Source organism: Podarcis tiliguerta (assembly GCF_965153285.1).
Source record: "Podarcis tiliguerta genome assembly, chromosome: 8".
In the NCBI taxonomy this organism is placed as follows: Eukaryota; Metazoa; Chordata; class Lepidosauria; order Squamata; family Lacertidae; genus Podarcis; species Podarcis tiliguerta.
In genome coordinates, this window is record NC_139541.1 from 16045327 (window position 1) to 16061830 (window position 16504).

The window sequence follows — 16504 nt, forward strand, 5'->3', positions numbered from 1 at the left end:
TCCTTGTCCAGAGGCAGTGTATCTCTAAGCACTCAAGTTCTGGGGACAAATGACAAGACAAAAGGCAAAACATGTCCAATAGCTTCCCTGACAGAGCTAGCAATCTCTGGTACGGTGTTGGAGAATCCAAGGACACTAGTCCTGGGCAAACTTCAATATCTATGCTGATGCTGCCTTATCTGGGCCAGCTCAGGACTTCATGGCTGACATGACAGCTATAGGGCTGTCACAATATGTTGTGCACTGACAATTACTGCAGATCATGTTCTAGATTTGGCTTTTTCTAGAGGGGACTGGGAAGGATCCAGTAGTGTGTGTGCGCACGCACGCTTCACTCCCTGGTGAGGTTTGGGTTGGCTGCAACTGACTCCTCCATGCAGGTCGGTCCACTCCCAGAAGTAGACAGAACTGAACTGGTGCCTGGAAGCAATGATGGGCTGGATGGGATTAATAAACTGAGGCTGAATTCTGATAAAATAAGGACTTTGGAGGTGGAACATAGCCATTGTGGCTAGTAGCTTTCTTCTCCATGAATCTGTCCAATCCTCTTCGAAAGCCTTCCAAAGTCTTCATGCCCTGATTTGCTTGGTGGCATCTAGCTCACCACAGTTGGAGAAGAGGATGCTGGACTAGATGGACCTTTTGTCTAATTCTCTTACGTTCTCAGGTGAAACTAAGGCTCCATATTGTTTTTCTTTGACTAGTTACAGGGGTCAGCAAACTTTTTCAGTAGGGGGCCGGTCCACTGTCCCTCAGACCGTGTGGAAGATCAGACTATATTTTGGGGGGAAATAATAATGAACGAATTCCTATGCCCCACAAATAACCAAGAGATGCATTTTAAATAAAAGGGCAAATTCTACTCATGTAAAAACACACTGACCATCCGTGGGCCAGATTTAGAATGCAATTGGGCCAGATCTGGCCCCCGGGCCTTCGTTTTCCTACCCATGGACTCGTATATTATTAATAATTCTCCCTAGTGTGGTTTAGGATTGAACTGCATGACTGGAGGTCACCACTAGGTGGCAGAGGAACAAACTACCAGCGGCTTGATCCAGTTGGTGTAAAGCAGTCTGAGACAAACCAGATGTCCTTAGCTAGTGAGTGGAACTGTTTTTATTGTCTTGGTAAAGATGGCACACTTCATTCCTCCCTCCACCCCCAAATAGTTCTCATATGGATATATAACTTGGTTCACTCCTTGCTGTGCTTCAGTGCTGCTGTTGTTTTGGCAGAAATCTGTCACCATCTGTAGGTATTCACTTGCTTTTTACTTCTCTCCCGCCCCATTCCAATTTCTTTTTGTTTGGAATTCCATGTCGAATGTTTAAATATTTTCGTAATAAGCGGGTGTTTGTTCTTCAGTAAATGTCCCTTTTGATAGTCACATGTGTTTCAGTTTGGGCTTTATCGTCTGTAATCAGTTGCTTTCATCGGGGGAAAATGTTATCTTTGGAACTTGTTTCAAAAAGCAGGCATTTTGTGTCAGTGCTTCATGCATCTTCCTCTGATGGGGGATTTATTGAAAAATCCAATTTTGTGTTATGATCCACAGGCTTTCTTTCTGCTGAACGTTTTTTAATAAAATTAAAAAATATTTTCTCTGTTGTTACGCAAACCTTCGTTCAGCAGTTGTTGGGGTGAGTTTGGCTGTGTTCCCTTATCTGAATTCTATGTTGCATATTGGTAGCTTGCTTTTTGATTGTGTGGCTGAAAATGTACACTATAAAAGCACACAAAGCTGTGTTATATACTGAACCGTTTGCTTCACATAGCCCAGTAATTTATTACTCTGATTGGCAATGTCAGTCCAAAACCTAAGGCAGAGACCTTGTGATCAACTTGCTTCCCAAGATCCTTTAAACTGGAAATATTGGGAATTGAGCCCGAGAACTTGTACATGCAATACATAGAATCATAGACTTGTAGAGTTGGAAAGTACCTCGAGGGTCATCTAGTCCAACCCCCTGCAATGCAGGAATCTCCACTAAAGCATCTATGACAGATGGCCATCCAGCCTCTGCTTAAGAACCTCCAATGAAGAAGAGTCCATTACATTCCGAGAGGGTTCATTCCACTGTCAAACAGTTCTTACTGTTAGAAAGTTCTTCCTGATGTTTAGTTGCAATCTCCTTTCTTGCTATGTGAATTCATTGGTTTGGGGTCTACCCTCTGGAGCAGGAGAAAACAAGCTTGCTCCAACCTCCATGTGACAGACAGCCTTTTTGTAAATTGTGGTGCCCAGAAGTGGACACCGTTATCCAGCTTTGGCCTCATCAAGGCAGAACTATTATTTCCCTTGATTGGATACTGTGATTCTGTTGATGCAACTTAGAAAAGCATTAGCCTTCTGTGCTGCCGCATCACACTGTTGACTCATGTTAATCCTGTTGTCTACTAAGACTCCTAGAGCCTTTTCACATGTACTACTGGCAAGCCAGGTGTGCAACTAGTTATTTTGAGCTGACCTGTGGACCTTCCTAAAGTATTACCACAGGCCTCTTCATGGGGTTGGTCTCTCCTGAGGTTTTCTCTTTCTCCTACCCAGCCTTTTGCTGCTGTTCTGAAGCAGTGTAGCCTTAGCTCATGACATCGGAGCAGTTTATTCTACCTTTACATCAAGAATTCATGAAGAATTGGCAGTTGGCAATAGATGCCTTTTTCCCCCCCATCCGTGAGCTAATGCTATTTTATTGTCAGGTTGCTAACTCTTGTGGTACTAAGGCCTTTTAGTTGTGTTGACAGCACTATAGTGACATGGAGCAAGCATTAGTCAACAACTTTTCAAGGAAGGAGAAACTATTAATGTGTTCCAATCAGGGTTCAAAATTCGCAAGGTGCCAGGTGCATTTTGCACCCAAAGCTTCTCCATTTGCGAGGACCTCAAAAAGTCTGGGTGCCATTTTTTTGCACCTGACTGACACTCAGGGATTACTGTTGTTTATGTGCTTTGAAGCCTCAAAGTATATGTTAAGCACAGACAATATGTAAAGGAGTTTAACAATAAAGAGTAGAGTGTTTTGAAAACTAAAGTATGGTACCAATATTTTTATTGCAAACACCAAATTAAACATGTATTAACAATTTCTGATAAAAATGTGATCACAAGAATGTGTCTCTTATGTGAATTGTGTATTAGTTCATGTTTATCAAAATAATAAATACAAAATGTTGCCAATTCCCCCACCCCCCCATGGCGACTAGACATTCTGTTTTGGTGCCCCACAACCCATGTCCTGGGAGCCATTTGGCTCCTAGCTTTTCTATCCCAGTTTCTAATACTGGTTCCAATGGAAAGATGGTGCGAGTTCTAAAGAGATGTTTTCACTCTGAAGCCAGGTTACCAATTGCAGGACAGCTATGCACACAAATTGTATAAATCCATCCCCACTGTACTGCTGTCAGATACTGGAATTTGTCTAGCTATGAAGGAAGGATTTTGCCTCCTAAGTAGCAGATTTGCAGTGCTCTCTTCTGCCACATCTTAATGCATAGCTTCCCTTCACTCTCAATGAGAAGAGAGAAATAAACAGAAGATCAGAGATTCCTTTTGATGCCAAACTCTCATTCTGAAAAGATTTGAAGGAAAGTGTCTGGGGAACTGTAATGCAGTGTTTTTCCAAAATGTGAAGCTTTATTTACACAATTTGTGCCAGCTACATTACTCATGAGAACATGTGAGGCAGACTTGGTCCAAAGCATTATGATTTTACTAAAAAAAAAACACAATGTTGTGTCAGTGCCTTACTTTAACTATCTTGCAGTTATTAAGACATTATTTCTGTAAATGGACTAATTTTTTAAGAATGGTTTTGACTTAGGGTACTCTGCTTGTCGCCTTCTACCCCCAACGGCCCACCTACTTGAGCTCCCTAAAATAGCTCTGCTGGAACCCCCCCCCCCCCCCCCGTATGTAGCCATGTGTTACCACTGGAATGGGAGAGAGGAAGTAGATACAGTGGTACCTTGAGTTACAGACGCTTCAGGTTAGATGCTTCAGGTTACAGACTCCGCTAACCCAGAAATAGTACCTCGGGTTAAGAACTTTGCTTCAGGATGAGAACCTAAATCGTGCTCCGGCAGCACGGCAGCAGCAGGAGGCCCCATTAGCCTAAAGTGGTGCTTCAGGTTAAGAACAGTTTCAGGTTAAGAACGGACCTCCGGAACGAATTAAGTTCTTAACCAGAGGTACCACTGTATGCATGTAGCTTAACTCTTCACTTTATTTAATTTTGGGGTGGGGAAATGATGTCATAGCATAACATGTGGCGCACCAATCTGAGCAAAAATAATTCCTGCACATTTTACAGTGATGTGCCCAGGTGTACTTGGTAAGAACTGGGCACAGGTTGACTTGCGTTACTGCTTGAGTGTCTGTGAAGTCATGCATTGAAGATACGTTTGTCTTGACTTCCTGTGCAGGAAAAGAACAGGCTAGAATCTGGAGGCTTGCTGAGTACAGGGCAGAAAATTCTTACATGAGTAGAAGATTTGTCCTTGCAGTGAGATTAAGGGAACACTACTGCAAAGAAGATGTTTGAGCTGCTCTTTAGGAGTTTAGTGTCTATATGTTTGTCTTGTTTTATTAATTTGGAATATTTATATCCTGCCTTTTCTGCCCGACAACAGGTTCCAAGGTGTCTTGTCAGTCACCCAGTTGTCAGGTAATGGTTTGGCTTAGTGTAAAATGTGTGGGTTCTGGGAGAGGAAATTGTGGTCACTTTGTTCTTCCCCTGCTGTTGTGAATCAAGGGGGATGGGGTAAGCATCTTCTCATCTGGGCAGGGTGATGGCAGCTGGCTTGTGTCATTGACTCTTGAATCTGTGGCAAACTGGAACCTGCTTATGATCTGGCATAAGCAGCCTTCTGCATTAAGTATGTGGTAGACACAGCAGACACAAAATAGGTATTGGGGGAGGGTCATACCTGTGTGGTTGCTCAACCAACCACTTGGAAGTTAAATGTGGTGGGTGGGTATTTCATTAATGTGTACAAAGAATGGTACGGCATGCTGTTTCTCTTCCCAACAACCTTGTGCGTGGGTTGCTATTCCATACCCCAATGGCGGTGTGGCTCTGTGGGTTAAACCACTGAGCCTAGGGCTTGCTGATCAGAAGGTTGGTGGTTTGAATCCCTGCGACAGGGTGAGCTCCCATGGCTCGGTCCCTGCTCCTGCCAACCTAGCAGTTCAAAAGCACGTCAAAGTGCAAGTAGATAAATAGGTACCGCTCCGGTGGGAAGGTAAATGGTGTTTCCGTGCGCTGCTCTGGTTCGCCAGAAGTGGCTTAGTCATGTGGCCACATGACCCGGAAGCTGTACGCCGGCTCCCTCGGCCAATAAAGCAAGATGAGCGCCGCAACCCCCGAGTCGGTCACAACTGGACCTAACGGCCAGGGGTCCCTTTACCTTTACCTAACATAACCCAAACCATTGTGACGGAGCCATTATTTGGAGCTTTTGAGCCACCTTGGTGTACATTCCTGGTGGTTGTTTTGTGTTCCCTGGCAAAACAATAACATTTTCAGTTTTACATAGCTTTGTTGGGGTCTGAGTTATCTTATTATTATCGATAACTTTTAAAAGTCGGGTGACCGGATATAAATATACAGATCTGATCTGTCTTTTTGTTGTATTTTATTTTAAAATGTCTAAATTGTTTTTACTTTATTATTGAGAATATGGGAAGCTGCCTTTATGGCAGGCCAGACTATTTACCCATTCTTTCCTGTGTGTATTGTTTTCTCTGATCTGCAGCAGCTCTCCTGGGCCTCAGGCAAAGAGGAGAAGTATTTCCTGTCACTTTCTACCTGATCCTTTTCCCTGGAGATGCTGGGGATTAAACCTGGGGCCTGCAAGCAAAGCAGATGTGGTGTACCACTGAGCTGTGGTCTCTCCTCCAAATTTGGTTGTATGGGACCTGTGTTTGATGTGGAAAGGGTGCTTCTCCCCACCATCTCACCTTCTCTGTCGTCTTGGAAGGCATCCTTTCAGCGTTTGGCAGCCATGGCTTCAAATTAGCAGTTTATGTTGCATGACTGCAGGGATGCGGGTGGCACTGTGGGTAAAAGCCTCAGCGCCTAGGGCTTGCTGATCGAAAGGTCGGCGGTTCGAATCCCCGTGGCGGGGTGCGCTCCCGTCGTTCGGTCCCAGCGCCTGCCAACCTAGCAGTTCGAAAACACTCCCAGGTGCAAGTAGATAAATAGGGACCGCTTACTAGCGGGAAGGTAAACGGCGTTTCCGTGTGCGGCTCTGGCTCGCCAGAGCAGCGATGTCACGCTGGCCACGTGACCCGGAAGTGTCTCCGGACAGGCCTGGCCCCCGGCCTCTTGAGTGAGATGGGCGCACAACCCTAGAGTCTGTCAAGACTGGCCCGTACGGGCAGGGGTACCTTTACCTTTACTTGCATGACTGCAGTTGATCAATAAATGTGTGCAGGTGGGCTATACCACTTCTGCACACACACACTCACTCACTCCTTTGCACTCTGTTACCATGGTCTGTGTTTAGTGTATTCCAAGCGGGCCAGAGAGGGAGAAAAAAAATGCATGACTTCTTTCCAATCACTGAGCTCAACTGAAATGAGCATTTGATTAGTTCCATCCCCAGGTATACATCTGAAATACAGGGTGGCATTTCTCTCCCCCTCCTTTGGGCAGATTTCATAGATTCCATGTGTGAGAGCCACCACCTTTTGGCTGCCTGTTTCCCTTTGGACTTGTATCTGTATCTGCTCTGTAGCTTTGTCCTTCTGGTCTGTTAATTTTTTTCATCATTATGCTGCAGACTTCCTGTTCTTTTCTTTCTTTTTTCTTTAAAAAAAAAAGTTTATCAGGCCCTCTTGAGGGAAGACTATTATAGCTACGGTCACTTCCTGTGGTTATTGTCACTTTCCTTTTAAAAGGCCGCTTGATTCCTCCCCCATAAAGAAAAAAACAAATCTCTCGAACATAAAAATGATTAGTGCACTAAAAATGTGAAGAACTGTTTTTCTACCTTTTTGCTGTGTGCCTCTCATAAAAGATGATGAATTCATAGCAAAAGTTTTCTTTCCTAGGGATATCATCTGTTTTGCGCAGAGTCTGCTAACATTCAGGATGTCAGGAAAATCTCTTCTCCCCCCACCTCCCACATCCCTGTGCTCCCCAGTTAAAAGAATCTGCCCTATTCTGGAGAGATTGTAAAGGAAGCATTTGGTAGTCATTTCCGCTAGCTTTTTTGTGAGAATAAGCATGCTTTACATTATAATAGTTTAAACATACCGCAGGCTGTTGATAGAGGTATCATATTTTCCATTCACAAGCGTTTAACGTACGCTTAAGAGCATAGTGGAGAGGGCAGGGTGGCTTTTATTGTTTAAAATTGGCTTGATTTAGACCATTGCAAAAGCCTGTGGTGCATGTGAGGGAAAGAATCTGCTTTAGGTCTTCTGACCTCTGTGTTTTAAACTCACTCGCACTGTGTAAGATTTTAACTAATGGCAGCGTTTTTGAACGGCCTTTTATGTTAGCTGTAGAAGGATGGTTCCATGGAAGAAAGAGTTCATCCTTTTCAGTAGCTGGTGTTTTATTTAGGCTAGCTAAAAGAACAGCCAGCCTAAATAAAGCACTGGCTTAAACTACCTTCCATGGTAGTTTACACAAGCATTTATTAACAATTTTGCCTTGACAAATGTTTGTGTCTAAATGTTTTCATTTGTCTGCAAGGTTCAGTTCTGTTTGAAGGTCTTGGTGCCATTTTTTGAAATTAAGTGACTTGAACACTCCAGCTCTTTATGTTTGTGTTTTGTTAAGTTTACCTTAAATAAAATTGTGTTTAGGGAGTTGCTGATCTGATCTGTGTATGCACATCTCATTGGCATCAGTATATATGGCTGACATGAAGCTTTTTGTCTCATATTTGACACTGCTATTTGCCCTTCTCTTCCAATGTGCAAAAACACTTTTACCTCTTTAACTAGGAGTAATTTTTATTTGCCACAGGTGACAAGGAAAGGGGCTATTTCTGATCCTGGGATATCTTACCAGGCTGTTAGATAGGTCCACTACTTTCTCCCAAGTCTAGACCAAATCTCTCTCTCTCTCTCTCTCTCTCTCTCTCTCTCTCTCACACACACACACACAGAGAGAGAGAGAGAGAGAGAGAGAGAGAGAGAGAGAGAGGCTCAGATCATGCCATTTTGGAGTTCCTCTGTTTTTGTTTTCCAAATGCTCAGCATTCATTCTCAGCTGTAGCTTAACATTGTGCCCTCCAGGTGTTATGAAATACAACTCGCGTCATTCCTGACTGTTGACTGTGCTGCTTGGAGCTGATGCAGTTTGTAGTCCTTAGCATCTGGAACATTTCAGGCTAGTCACCGCTGCTGTCAGTGCACTGGTCTCTGGAAGCAGAGCCACTGTTTCCTCAAGGGAGACGTCACGCCAAGCCATAATTTGCAAACCTATTTCAAACCATGGCTTCTAATTCCTAGTGTTCTGGCTGGCTGCAAGCTACGATTTTCCATTTCAGAAATTGCACTAAACCAGGTTAAGCTTCTGTATTTATTTCATTTATTATATATTTTAAACACTTCTAAACTGCCCTTCACCCAAACTGATTCCAGGGTGTTCATACAATGTAATAACCCAATAACACATACTGGCAATAAAACTGTGAACTACGGAACTATTAAGCAGAGGCCATAAAATCAATTTTAAATGCCTGGGCATATGAAAATGTTTTAAAACAGGGCCAGGGAACCTCAGGCCCAGGGGCCTAATGGTGCCTTCCAAGCTTCTCTATCTAGTCCTCAGACCCCTCCCCAAACCACATTGCCTCTCCCCTCTCCCCAGGTCATGCACCTCGCTGGCCCTGTATCATACCTTGAGTGTTTTTGCTTGACTGTAATGTGCCATTGTTAATGCGTCTGGCTTGCCTGGGTGGAGGATAGAGAGAGCGAAGTGTAGAAACTAGTCTACTGTGCAAAGGTATTCTTTGCATTAATTGCCCCACCCACTTTTGCTTCTTGCCCCATTTGCATCTGACCCCTGGAGGGTTCCCAGAAGGGAATGCAGACCTCTGACTGGAAAAAGGTTCCTCTCACCTATCTTAAATCCTCTTGCCAGAAAACAATTTTAGCGTCTGGTCCACCCTGGAAAGGATATTCCAAAATTGGAATGTCGCCAAAGAAAAGTTCTTCTTTGTTGAACCCACATGCCACCAACGAATTGGACTTGTAGAAGGGATTCATTTGAATATCTTAATGCATGGGAGGAGGGGCACTGTCAGGTATTTGGATTGCAAATTGTTTACATCTTTGAAAGATAAGCATCAGCACCTGGAATTGGGCCCCAAAGCAAATAAGCAGCCAATGTAATTCTTTCAGAAGTGTTGTAATACGACCCCACCTGACTAGGCCAGTCAGAATTCTAGCAGTTAAATCCTTTTGTTATGGTTGCTGTTTCACTGTGTGGAGTAGTAATAGTCACTTGCTAGGTTGCTTTTGAGCACGCAAGTTGCTTGCACTTGCCAATTTTCTATAATGGGGCTTGTTAATGTGCGGTGCTAGTGAGGTCCAGTGCTAGTGAGGTGGAGTAGCTAAGACTGAACCCACAAACCAGGAACTATAGGCTGTAAACTAAATAGGTGACCTTTATTCAGCAAGCTCTGGTCTTTCAACCTTGGCTCGCCATCTAGGTGCTGAAGATGCATCTCTTTACCTCTTGACCCTGGCCTTTGACACTTGATATGCAGATTTTAGGACCCACTCTATTCTTGTGGTGGTAAGTCGTTTTTTTAAGGTTGTATGTTAAATTGTTGTGACCTGCCATGGGACCTTGGGATGAAGGGTGGGTGATAAATCATTATCATCATCATCATTAGAGGGGAATAATATTGTCCTATTGTATGGGGGTCCTTGTGATTATCAAAATTTTGATTTTTTGATATTAATTTAATAATTAACAGGGTGAATACTTATGTGAACACTTGAGACGGCAATATAAATGCTGTGGTTATGATGAGAGAGATTAATCCTAAAGTTTTACTTTTTATATTAAAGTAATAATGCATTTTGGGTACTTCATATTTAACTATGATTTTTGGTGGCATATTCATGGAGAAATAATAGAACATTTCAAGGTTGGAAATATTTTAGCTTCCTCCTTACCTCCATTCCATAGTTGCCAAAAAATTAGAAATTGGCACCGGCCCTTTGCATGAGGAGTCAAGGAGGATTATTAGGTGCCAATGCCAAGATTTCAGACTTCTGACTGATGAGGTGTTTGGGTCTTTTCCAGCCCTGGAAGATCCTGGGGTTAATAGGCTCACTTTTAACTTCATGGTTTTCATAGACAGTGCTCAAAGGAAACATACACCATTTGCTCTGTAGTTGTAGTTTGGGATGGAATCAAAGCATCCCATGTTAGAAGTGAGACTTGAAGAGACAAATTCCTTCCCCTTTTGAAAAAATTAATAACAATAGTGAAAATTATTTTTAAGTTACTGGTGCTGTGACCTGTGGAATCTTCCTTATGCAATATTCTAAAACTGCCAGTTTCTCTTGTGGGCGCCGGGGTGGTGGTGACAGTTGGTGGCGAGATATTAAAAAAGACAAGACCACAGTCGGTACCTGCTGAGCTTTCAAAGTACAGCCTGGTGAAAAGGAGAATTGAGATGACTCGACGCAGCGAGAGGCAGAAGCAGGCTACTGATAAGAAAGCAGAAAAAAGGTTTCAAGGAGAGAAATGTGCAGTGCATGTGTGTAAAGAAGCTTTGAGTGTTGCTTACTTTATCTGGATAAAGAAATACATTGTTGGTGCCAACATTTTGGAGAACAAACGTAGACCACATCTGTTGTACCAACCTCATATTGTGTCAGACCGGCTTAACTGTCATGGCTTCCCACAGCAGAACCATGTGCTGAGTGGGGTATTAACTCTAGCGGGAAGTCGTTAATGAACATCTTTTAACTGGCTTGTTGGATTTCACAATAAAAGGTCTATATAGCTAAATCCTGGGAGTGGTTTCTCAGAAGCAAAGTTCCATAGTGTCTAGCGAGGCTTACTCACAAGAAAATATGTCTAGGATTTTTTTGGTTTTTTTTTTATTTTAAAAATTCTCTATTTGCAAGTCACTTGGGAAATTTTTTGCTTAGAAAGGCAGATCATCCCCCATAATACTTGCCAATATGTAAAATATCTGTGCACTTTAGGGCTTGGGAAGTAGCCGGATAATACATCACGTGCCCTTACAAATTTGTGTGGCCAAAAAGTTGTAAGACTGAGGTTCCATGGGGTGGGAGTGAGGAGAGGAGAGTGATTACTTATGCATCCACAGAAAAAGAGGACACTGATTTGCATATGGAAATTTTTAAGAATAGGTGCAAATTTGGAGATGTTGTTGTTTAGTTGTTTAGTCATGTCCGACTCTTCACGCCAGGCACTCTTGTCTTCCACTGCCTCCCGCAGTTTGTTCAAACTCATGTTAGTACCTTCAAGAACATTGTCCAACCATCTCGTCCTTTGTCGTTCCCTTCTCCTTGTGCCCTCAATCTTTCCCAAAATCAGGGTCTTTTCCAGGGAGTCTTCTCATGAGGTGGCCAAAGTATTGGAGCCTCAGCTTCAGGATCTGAATTTTGGAGATAATTGCTTTAATTTAAATATAAACACAGTGTAGCTCACCGTAGTGGCGAAGACAGTGAGCAGGGGCCTGTGCTGTACCTGTTTAGTCAGGTGTGGGATGGATGGGGTTGGTGAGCTGATTGCGCATTTGCAGCAGCCCCTAGATATTAATAAAAAGTTAGAATGAGATGTAACCTAACTGGGGGCAGGGAGGTAGATTTTTGGCAATCCCTAAGCTCTGTTTGGTATGAGTTAAGCAGGTTTGCTTGGTCAGATTCCAGGTCGTGCAGCAACAAAGCGTCACATCAAACCTGTTTTTAACAACATTTGTCAAGATCACATCTCCATTGTTCTTGATAATGGATTTAACAAACTTTCTCCAGTTAGTGCAAATTGTGTTCGCTAAACAAAGCGTGTGAAATTTGTTCTGAAGCCCATAGAGGTTGTAAGCTGTGATTTCTTTTCTCCACTCACCCCCATTCCATTTCCTTCTGGGTGCCCCCCCCAACTATAGTGACCTGCTCAGCTTTTAAGTGCTTAGTAAATTTTAATAATGCATTTCTAATGTGATCTGTCCGATAAGGCAAAGTGCTCTTACAATTAGTTTTCCCTGCTGAGGTATGTTTATCTGGTAGCCTTTAAGCAGCTGTCTCCTCCTCTTGGCACAGTTTGTCTACTAGGTGAAGTATTTATGCATGCCTTGATAAGAGCTAATTCTCTCAGAAGGAATTTCTGAGAATGGCTGTTACCCAACAGATATTGGGAGTATATATCCATTTAATGTTCTTCAGGTGTACTAAAGCTCTTGCAAGAAGGTAGAAGTTATTTCTGTGCTCTCTGTGTAGAAAGTAGCACCTTGGTTGCATACCATTGAATGTTTTTGTGGGCTGTTCTGTGCTTTTTGGCAAGCCCTCGCCCCGCCTCCGGTCCCCGTCTGATGTGGTGCAGTGTGTTTATGTATGCCAGTGGTTTTGAAATGTTCCGCTTTCTGGGAATCCTTTCTATCTTGGTGCTGCGCATGTGCAGCAAAGTCCCAGACCTAGCTGATGTTTCCAATGAAATGAGAACTTTGGATGGGTGCAAGGTGAGTCTGGGAAAGACTTCTGCTTGGGATACACTAGCTCAACCACTGTAAACAGTGCTGAGCTGGTTGGACCAATGGTCTGACTTGGGAGAAGACCACTTGATATTGTCAGTAGGACTTCACATTGCAGGTGGGGAGGGGGAGATTATACTTGTGATTGCTCCCTTAATGTAAGAGAGCCCTCTCTCCATAAAATACTCCCTGAAAGTAGAAAGAAAGCTTGTAGGGTATTTTCTAATTGCAGGGAGGGTTTTCCACAGAAGAATAAGGTATGTATAGACCAGGCCTTGAATCTTGTGAAAGGCTGACCAGGACTCTCATTGTGTCAGTGGACCTGTGAGAATGTGCCTTAGAACAAGCTGAATGCTTTCCCATCACCTGCACATCCCAAGCGAAGACTATTGATCACAGGCAAGCTGTCTTTCAGAGACGCTTGCCTTCCATTTACTGAGGTTCTTTGTTGAGGGACCCCTGATAAACTTACAAGGAAGCCCAGGTTTGAAAACCAGGGAGCAAACATATCAAGCATACAGAGTATTTAAGGTTATAGGTGACTTTTCAGCCGTTGAAGCAATCTGTGTTCACCTGTTTAGGTTATTTTTTCTCTCAAACACACACATTATCTTATTCAAAAATGCACTTTCTCTCTCTTTCTCTCCTCTCCTACAAATAGCAGGAGTTAATGACAGTGTGTCAAAGCTTTACTTTGAATTTCCCCAGCTTTTGTTGGTTTGTGTCACAACCTTAATGTTACTTAAACTAGGTATTCTATTTAATTATAATGCTTATAATAAAGTCAGATGTCAGCTCAGTTGGCTGCATGCTTAGGCCTGTACAAGGCTGAGTGCTTTGCTTGTAACTGCATCCCTTGTCTCCTTTCATTATCTGTTAATGGTACTCAACATGACAGGGTTGTTTTGATAAATGGAGGCCGCACTGAAACATGGCCTGGATTTCTTTCTGCTCAGGATTGGGAGTGGCCTTTACTCAGCATCAGGCAGTCATGCTGATTGTGTGAGTGTGCTTGCAAGCATGCATGTGTTTTAAGGGGTATTGCTGTTTAACCATAAACACCCCTAGCTATTATATGATCTACCACTTTAGTCTGTTGATGTTTTCTCCTATGATTTATTTCTTCTGTGATACTCCGAGGAATGTGGATACTTTTTTTAGCCAGGTTGCCCTTGCTTGCAGCTGGTTTAATTTTAAACTAATTTTAAGTGGAAATCTGTTCAAATCTTTGAAGAATTGACTGGATTCCTAATTCATTTTTGACTTTTGTGGCTGTGTACACACACTACACATTTAAAACGCATACACCCCCTCCAAGAATCCTAGAAACTGTAGTTTACCCACCTTGGACCTCCAATTCCCAGGATCTCACAGTTCCCAGGCTTCTTGGGGGGGGTGGGGTGTGTGCTTTAAATGCATGGTGTGCACATAGCCTTAGATGCACAAATATCAATGCACATCATTGCTGAATCTAAAATAGTAATGGGTTCACATCTAAGTGCTACAGGGAGCCAGTTTTGTATAGCAGTTAAGATGCCAAACTAGGAATACTTTATTGAATTGAAACTTTATTGAATTGAAATGTGTGTTCAGTTGCCTATTCAGGCATGAGGTTGTCTGGATAACCTTTGGCCATCATGTATGATCTCTCAGCCTAACCTACCTCATCAGTTGTTGTTGAGGTAAATTGGGTGGTAGCACCATGTATGCCATCTTGAGCTATTTGCAGGAATGCAGGGTGTAAATCTGCTGAGTTAGATTTGCTGCATGTGCTTCATACAGTGCTTGAGAGACTGTTTGCAAGATCTGACACTATTACCATCCTACATCTCCTCTGACAGTTCTGTTTTCTCTTTTTAGAACTGACTTGGGGAGGAAATTTCAATTTTTGTTTGTTGGTTGAGTAAAGCTTTTTTTTTTTTACCTTGCTCTTAAGGCAGCCTACAGTTGAATCTGCATGTTGTAGCCCCCAATAAAATATAAAATAAACAAAGAGGATATAATAGAACAAATAACAAATCAGGGAGTTTCATACCCTGACAGGCCATATGCAACACCAGCAGAAGGGCCATCAGAGAAGTAATGAGATGGACCTCTTTTGGCAAGTCATTCCACTTTTCAAGTGTGGCCACAGAAGTGCGATTTAGTAATATAATGTTGTTAAGAAACAATTCTGTGAGACTGTCTAGAGATGTCATGTATGCTGCTTTCTCATCCTTCTAAGCTTATTATCTGCTTTTCTATTGGAAATACAATGTTGTTTAAGAATATAAGTTTATAATGCACCATTCTTCCCTGTGCATCCTCTATTTAGACTGTGTCTCTAGAACCTATGCAATGTTTCAAACACTTGAGCCAAAAGAAGGAAAGGAACATTGTAATATTAGGGAGTCATGAAGGTGCTGTGAGAAATTGAGAGTGTTTTTCCTCAAAAAGAGCACCTTAAATACCTTGACCAAGATAACACAAGGGGCTGGATTCACACTGCTCCTTGATTACTGACTTGACTGCTGCAGTAGCTACTGGAAAAGCCTGTATTGGTATTTGAGCCAACATGGTTCTCTGCACCAGAAAGGGATCCAATAAATGTAGCATTCACCTCTTCTGGCTGATGTGTTTGGTCCAGTTTAGTTGTTACTGGAAATGGTCAAAGCATTCAGGGAAGCTAGTATTAAGATGGAGACACTTGCAGACGGACAGGTGGCAGGGTTGGTGTTCCTGACTGGAGATAGCTGAGTAGAGCATCCTTTGTTAAAAGCTGTCCCCTTTTATTCTGTAGTCTCTCTCAGGAAATGAGAGCACAGTTTGGGGGTGGATCCAGGCCCCTAAGGAATTATCTGAATTCTTTACCTTATTGTAGGCAAGTAGGGAGAACACAAACTCACCACCTCGTGACATGCCCCACATTTTTCAAGATTCTCCTAAAGGGGGTGAGGTGCTATATTGCCATGTGACTGTGACATTTGATGAGCCGTTGTCACACTTACCGGTAGTGCAGGGATGGGAAACTGGTGGCCCTTTCAAAGTTGTTGGATTACAGCTCTCATCATCCATTGCCATGGGGCTGATGAGAGTGAGTCCAGCAAAGGTTCCCCCCCTTGCAATAGTAGCTTCAGCATTTCTGTTTCCACCTCAACTGTTTGGCTCACATCCACCCGTCTTTTTTCTCATAATGAAGAAGGCTGGACTAAGGCATGCTAGAGTCTTAGAGGTATGTGTGTGTCTATGTAGAAACGGTTAAGACTGAGATTCATTGCAGGAGAAATATACACGTTTCCGAGTACAACTACAGAAGGCTTTCTCATTCATACCAGCCCGTTTTCTGCCATGCAGACTTATGATGATGCTGGTGATTGACGACACATTTTTTCACATAGCCTGAATATGTGTAAGACGGGGAGAGAATTCTCCTGGAATTGCTGGGAGGTAAACACTACATCAAGCCATGGCTGGAGCAATCTGTCCTTCCTGTGGCTTGCTGTGTGGCAGGCCACACTTGATTAAAAAATTGGAAGAGGGGCTAAATGAAATGTCGGCTTTTGTCGCTTGACTCTGGGATTGATTTTTTTTGGCTCTGGCCAGTGCAGTTCCATCACTGAGCCTCTTGGTTATGAAGCTTATTTTCACTGAGCACATTCCCCTCTGATGGGCTCCCATTGAGAAGCTAATGTGCGGCGCTGATCTTTCAAGGGAGCAGAGCTTGCAGTACAAGCTGCCTTTCTGAGTGTATTGATCACAGGGCGGCCTTTCAGGGTGGCAAAGGGTGTTATACTTCATTAGCTGGGTTGGCGGTTTAGGCAGCTGCTTG

The 16504-nt window shown here is 43.1% G+C and overlaps 1 protein-coding gene across 26 annotated transcripts in view; it reads left to right on the plus strand.

Annotated features, from left to right (window-relative positions):
* RERE (arginine-glutamic acid dipeptide repeats) overlaps nucleotides 1-16504 on the plus strand; it is a 340996-nt gene that overhangs the window by 50652 nt on the left and 273840 nt on the right. The window contains exon 1 of one of the 26 annotated variants that reach the window (XM_083453663.1): nucleotides 10571-10737. The exons of 23 other annotated variants lie outside the window; for them this stretch is intronic. The gene's annotated coding sequence lies outside the window, so the exon portion shown is untranslated. Of the gene's footprint in view, nucleotides 1-10570; nucleotides 10738-16504 lie in introns of those variants that run through there. 2 more of the 26 variants (XM_083453681.1, XM_083453678.1) reach the window with 2 other exon arrangements.